Source organism: Diachasma alloeum, unplaced genomic scaffold (genome assembly GCF_001412515.2).
Source record: "Diachasma alloeum isolate Michigan unplaced genomic scaffold, Dall2.0 Dall_scaffold_00354, whole genome shotgun sequence".
NCBI classification, from domain to species: domain Eukaryota; kingdom Metazoa; phylum Arthropoda; class Insecta; order Hymenoptera; family Braconidae; genus Diachasma; species Diachasma alloeum.
The window spans coordinates 822244-829883 of NW_021680493.1; positions in this window are offsets into that span (position 1 = coordinate 822244).

Consider the following 7640-nt stretch of genomic DNA (forward strand, 5'->3'; position numbering starts at 1 on the left):
CGAACATGCAGAGAGCGCGCCGGAATGAAAAATTTTTGGCGCAAAAATTGATTGAGTAGTTAAAAAAAAATTGCATTCTCTGTAGACGCAAGAAATGTCATGCACTACTCTTTCGTTATTCGGGGATAACGAAATTTCGACGTAATTTCCACGTATGGGTGATACGTATTATTTATTGATTTTTAACGAAATTTGTTGCAAGTTCGAAAACAAGTGAAAAACAAACGTTTTTTGACTTTTTTTTCAACTACTAGTTCCCGGAATAGTTACACAATAGTAGCTAGGAAATCTTCCAACTTATATCATTTTTCTACTGCTCTTCGAACTTGTATCATTTTTCTACTGCTCTTGTCCCTCTCGGATAAGGATTTTTTTTCTCAAGGGGTTGACGGAGTGCGAAAGGGGGAAATCGACACTCACGAGTTCCTCCGATTCTGTCGATTGCTCTAGTTGAATAAAATGGAGGTTGAAGATGTAACGAGTTGCCGGATTACGATTAAAATAGTGGTGAGGCTCCTAGAACGATAGAAATCGCAAATGTCTGTATTTTTGGGCTGAGTAGAGCCAAAAGGTCGAGTTCGTGAGTATTTTTTGGGATATTTGAATAATGAAGTTGTGGACATTGAAGGTGAACTGTACACATGCGTCAGAAAAACCGAAACGAAATACAAAATTAGAGACTTGTGATTCTGGGAATGAAGACCCTAAAAATAATTTGAATAATAAAACTGAAAAATATGTTTAATTATATGGACAACAATAATAAAGATAAAATAAAATATGACGGATCTAGATTGAAGATTATTTATTCATAAATTCTACTTTCACTTGAAGTTTTTTGCAGATTTTCTTCGACTTTTTTTTCCGGCGAAAAAAGAAGAAAGCCATACGAGAAAGTCAAGTATTCTTTTTCATAACAAAATATTTGCAAAAATAATGAAGAAATCAGGTCCCTGTGAGGGCTAAAATCAGTACGTTTTTAAATAACTCCAATTTCATTCCTGAGACCAGAGATAGCCACATTATTTTCATTTTCCAATGCGAAAAGAATTACGAAATAAAGAAAATTTCCAATACATAATTGTGCCACTTTTCCTCATCGAATACCCCAAGCAATCCACGAATGCAAGGACTCCTATTTCTCACGATATAATACTTCTAATAACAATAATGATAATAACGCGAATGACCTTCAACCAAGAATCAACGTCCGGAGAAGTCAGAAAAGAGAAGTAGGAAAATTGTCTAGTCTGTGGTATAATGTGTATTCGGAAACGAGGACGTCGTAGAGACTAGAGCGTTTCGTCTCAGTCCATTGACTTAATGAGTCGTCCTCGGAATTCAGTTCGTGAATGCGTGATGAAGTAGTAGAATGTAAATAATCCAATTGGACATTTTTGATGATTACGTCTTTATTTCTAAACCCATTGATTTAATTAACGGTAGACTGCGGTGGTTCTTCAAAATAGCGAGCGCGTGATTGGGGGATATTCATATTTATCCATTCCTGGAATAATTAATTGAGCATTAGGGCGGAGAAAAATCATTGTTGATTGGCCGTTTGTCTTCTGGAAGCCTAAATGTAATGAGATGGGAAGCATCAACTCGTTCTATTGCGTGTCACCACTATTCACTCCTGCTGAATGAAGAATACGAGAAATCTGATGAAGAATCAAAATACATTGATTCGATAGATTGGTACAATTCCCTGTCGACTGGTCTCCACATGACGATGTTGAAAACATTTTCAATCGTTTAATTAGCCTAATTATTGTTATGCAAGATGCATTGATTGAAGACCATGACAATCGTTAGGATCAATCGACGAGACACAAGTGATATCAATCAATGTAGGAATTCTCTGTTGGTAGATGGAACAAGTCATATGATGGTATGGAACCAATTATGATTAGTTGAACATAAAATTCTTCCACACGAGTAAAAAAACCCCATCGCAACAGCCTGGGACAAGATTTTTTTGTAGTGATTTTCAAGTTTGCAAGTTTGGGAAGTATGCAATACCAATTCCCAGACGAGAAATCGTGAGTAGCAGTACAGAAAACTTTTTTCTTATCTGTTAACCAACATCTTCATCTGAACGGGATTAATATCAACAAAAACTCCAAGAGTTGATTGATCCTCGAAAAGATGCAAAACCGGCCCAATGTCTCACAATGATCCTGGGAGATAACAGAAAATAAATGATTTATCGCGCTACCGTTAATCACAATTAGGTTAATACGATTCCGTACCTACATAATTTTGTTGTACAATTATGAAGAGACAAGTCGGGTATTGAACTAGTTTGCATCCGATGCATCCGATATACTACAGCGTTCGACTGACCCAATATACGGAAAATCAATTTTTTTCATTTGCCAATGTTAACGGCAGTAATAAACAAGTTCTAGGTTTTTTACGAAGGTATGAGGGCAATGGTTGTTGCGCCAGATACTGGGGTCGATGTTCCGGGGCAATCATAATTAACCAAATTACGTCATCAAGTTGTTAACGCACAAGAAAGATTGAATTGGAGGTAACGAATCTAATTTCTTGAAGTAATTGATGAAAAAAAAAACGTCGACATTTTTTTCTTCGTGGAATAGATGAAGTGAAACTAAATTTTTGAGGCAAAATCTTTGGGTTCAAATTCTCTTCTTGTTGTTCTTAAGAACTCCTAATTAGACTAAGAGAATTCATAATTAGACTAGATAAAAACTCTCTTGTTGTAATTAACGAGTTTGCTCTCAATTGTTTCATAAAGATTTGAAGTGTATTGTTAATAGTTCGAAGCTACTAACATCGGTGAATAGTTCCCATGTTTTCATGGTTATAATGAGAAGTATGTAGGTAAATTGAACTGTAAGTGCTCACAAATGCTTAAATAAAAAAACGTATCGGAATAAATAAAAATTATATGCTAATCAATTTTGATCGAGAGTGCATTGAAGGTATTTCACCAAAAAATGTGGTGTATCGATGCATCATCAGTGTTTGCCAGTAATAGCACTAATTATGAAGTATTTAGACGATATTCCTACGATTCTACGACGGTATTCTGACGATTTATTTGACAAACAGGGTCTGGTGCAACCGGCGCTGAGGAATTCGTAATTGGAAATGAAAGAAAAATGTTCTCAGAAGACAAAAATATTAAATCTTTAATACCTCCACCAATAATTGAGTTGGAGAGCTGCGGTTACGCTCATTTTTCTTCCTTTGGACTATACTTACCGATAAAAAATAGAAAAAAAATTTCAACTTTGAGGCAATTTTTCATATACAGAATTGATGGATCCGCTCATAGCACTCCCCAAATTTTTGGTTAATCATCCTACCTGTTCTTAAATTTTTAACACGTTCCCTTTAATACAATGGCAAAGAATATTATGCAAAATTTCTATTTTTCTTTGTCTGCAATATATGATGACCTGAATGAAACCGAAAATTTGTTATTCAAATTTTAAGGTAAACGTGGCTTTCTTATTCTCATTATTATCACCACGTGCTCAGAATGGAACAGATGATGAACAAAAAGTTATAAAGTGAAAGTTATCCCAGTCACTTCCACCGGAGAATAAGAACAGATTTTAGCACTTCTTTGTATTCGTAGCGATAATTCTCTATTTACTTTCGAACCAGTGACGATTAGTGATAAATAAAATAGACCAAAGTCGTAACTTATTATTGGAAGAGACGAGTGGCCTTCTTGGGGACATGTCGAGGCTGTTTACGAACACGAGGTGAATACTCATTTGTATCCACCAAAATACACGATGGATTGAGAGGAACGACTCAATGAAAGAGGAATATTATTTTCAATATCGATATTTTCAATATCGCAGAACGTGATTGAGTGGATATTATTAATTCTTATTTTGATGGGACATGGACTGCGACTACAATAGACTACGACTCATATTTTTCGGTTGCGCGATACAGAAACATTTCCAGTCATGTTGTCATCATCAATTTTGAAAAAAAAATTGGGCAGCACGATGTAAAGTCGAATCATCATCCACATCCTGGAGCATTATAACTTAACATTTATTTACAGGCCAATCTTCGTACAAGATGGGGTAAGCTACCCAGTAGATGGATAGGAAATTCCTTTTGGATAGGAAATTACGCAAAAAAATGTTGAAATGTGAATTGCTGCTTTGAATTTTCACTAGCTGTTGTGATTCTTAACCCCTGAATATCGATTTTTTTTTATCAATTTTGTTTTCAATTGCTAGAATACAAACGTTCATCTACTGGGAGGTTTTCTTAGGCGTCCATCTACCTGATGATTGAAAATGGCTGAATCTATGATGATGCTACATTATCGGTGTCAATTAATTTAAAAAGTGGTGTCAACAATCGGAGTTAATAGCGAGTTGTGGAAAGACTGATTTCTTTGAATACTATTGAGGTTCAACCCCAAGCGGGGTTTCCATGACTCCAAAATCGGAATCAGTGAAGTGGTGAAACGTTCCAAGTTAACCGTGAAGTCCTTGTTAATTACGAAATTTTCTCGGTAATGAGTAGTTCGAGAACGAAACACTAAAAGGCCTTTGTTGCAGATGAGAAAATTTTTCATTATTTCCTTAAATAGCATTCTTGACCGAGATAATTGAGCAATTATCACCCTGATTATTCAGCAATTGAACTAAAGTGTATTTTCGAAATGAAAAATGGATTGTACTCGTGCATAATCTCGAAGTAATTTTTTTTTATTGGATTTTTTTTTTATCGAAGTAATATAATTATTTCACAGAATAATTGTATTATTCTGGGATAACTTCCCAGAAGAACTTCTCCTGATGCACGTGCATACGAAAAATGTCTGTCGACTTTATCGGTTAGAGACGTGCAACGACCGTCATTTTCCTTCTCGGTCAGGTCAGACGTAAGTGACCGATTTCTGACCCTGACCGAATTTTGTATGGAAAATGACCGTCATAGCCAGGCTACGTCAGACACGAGCCAAAATGACCAAAAATCGTCTATATAATTGCAAAATGACCGAAAGACAATCGAGATAGCGTCCGAAAGATAATTCAGCCGGACCTTAATTAAATAATATTGAATAAAAGATCCATTGCAGTATGTAGCAGGATGCAGGCTCTCGTACGCAGTTTGGAACGCACTGACCGTTATGGGAGTGCCCAGTTTTAGATCCATGCCACGGGTTCAACCGTAAACGGCTCGATAACCCCGTACGAGTGATCGTTCCTTCACCTCCTTTGTGGCCCACCCAATGTGACAATATATATTCATTTCAACAAAGGGCACACCTGAGTGCATTTATCTGTCGTCGAGCTCCACTGATCCTTGCTGATGTATTTCTTAAATACACTGATACTACCAAAATTATAACATTATAAGATCTTAAGGATGTATTACACCCTTTTCGCCAAAATTTACGTTCTTTGAATTTTTCTGGCAAATTGTTGATCGGATTGACGTGAAAAAATATACCGTTTTTGCGTTTTAGCGATTTTCAGACATTAATTTCTCACTAGGATGCCCCGATGGAAGGATTAAGATTATTACTAACGTGCGGCTCTGATATGAACCCGACATGTGAGACAGTATCGAAATTATGGTGAATAATGTCGGATTGGCAAAGCATTCTTAATGGAAATTCAATGAATTGTTTAATGACATGTCAGAATTATGCATTTCTGTGCTTCTGATGGATAATGCTTAATTTTATTGTTCGTTCTTTCTTTATTGCGTACGCTTTCCGTAAGGTATTTCCAACGGAATTATTGACATTGCGGAATTCAAGATTATTCTGCACATCTTATTTTTCATCCGCGATACACAATAATCGATGAAGAATTCACGGATTTCTGAGAAAAATTCAATCTTAAATGTTTTAGCAGTGGTCGAGCGGGGAATAGTTGTTAAAAATGTATGGAAAGCATCGATATAATTCGAGAGATATTTTTCGATACATAGAAAATATGGAAACAAATTGACAATAATCTAATTTATATTTTATAAGCATTCCTCCGGCAATTGCACAGATGAGTAACATCGTAAATTTAAAATCATGTGAAATCATTTGCAATCATGAAATCGGGGAAAAATCCTATAAAATCACATGACATCATTTTAAAATCACGTTGTGGATAGAATGACCTTGAGAAGGATCAATTTTGAAAGAATAGATGAAAAAACTTCCTTGTTTTCTGATTTTTTTTCTACTAACACACATCATGGAAATATTTTTTTATAGTGAGAATTTCGTATTTTCCGAATATTCTTCTGAAGGAAAAATAGCAATAATAATCGCGGAAACTGAGAAACCATGGCCAATGTTACCTTGGAATACTTTTAACAAATTGACATGAATGCACATAATGTCATTCCGCCTACTTGTTTCCTTATTTTTTAAGGACACACATGACAGAATTGTAATGTAAAAGAGTGACGGTTGTGCATCACAATTGCTTTTAGAGGTCTGGTCAATTGCATTACCGTTTAATGACTACAGAAAGGATTTTCGTATTTCGATGCAGCTAATCTCAATGTCGAAGCAGTTATACGAAAATGTAAAATATATTTCTGGATCAATATTTGAGAAGTATTTGGTATTTTGTCCCTCAATGCAATTTGAAAACATTTTCAAATGAATGAGATCGTTCTCTCTAAATCTTGCAATCAGGTGTTGAGAGATCTTTCTAGCTATAAAATTTTCTCCAAATGGTCTTCTTGACTCATTACCGAGTTCATTCGACAATCAACAAAAATCTTAATTCCATAGAAAGACTTTCTACGGGCGGAAAAAACTTGGGGGAGAGTGACGTGACAAAATGTAAAAGTGGAACGAAATGCTCTGTCAGTAATTTCTATATAAAAACTTGGAAAATGGGGAGCGAAAAATAAATTTTCTCTCTTGAGTTCTGGAAACTCCATGGAATGGAACATTATTGTTACGTGACGCTTCAGAAAAATTCTCAGGCATCAAAAGTATCATTCATTATTACAAAATATCTAGGCAATATTTCTCCATTTTTTTTTCGTTTAGCTATATATGGGGTATGTAGAATGGGCCAATAGGGGAAATAGGGAACACTGAGCTCCGTGCAAGTTTCCTATCAGAACACCCAATACTTGATGTCGTACTAGGCCCTGCTTTACCGGGAGATCGGTTGTACGGTTGGCTATCGGGGCTCTTGAATTTTCGTTACCATCATTTCAGTATTCTTATTATCGACAACCGATTCTTCAATAACTGACAACGAAAGTCTCTGTGCCTAGGATCGGTAAAAAACAGAACAGTTTTCTACAAAAACGACAATAACAGACAGACGAGTAAAAATCTGCGGGTGGTTGAATCTTTAATAGAGCCGTGATTTTACGTGGATACGTCTATGGTCTTCCCTTTCCTTCACTGAACATCATCGTTTTTCATTGTGTATATTTATGAGAACAAGTAGGGATTTCGTGCCGTCTAGCTAAGATGATCCGTTTTTTATAATCACGATACGATTGAAATGTTTACAAGCACCCTTGAAAATTTTAACACGGATCGACAAATTTTATCTATTTCTTACAGTAATAACCAACTCTCGGTATATTGCCGACCAGCGCTAAGGATCCCCCAAAATTGTAATTTATTTCTAAAAGAAAAACTGGAGAATTTT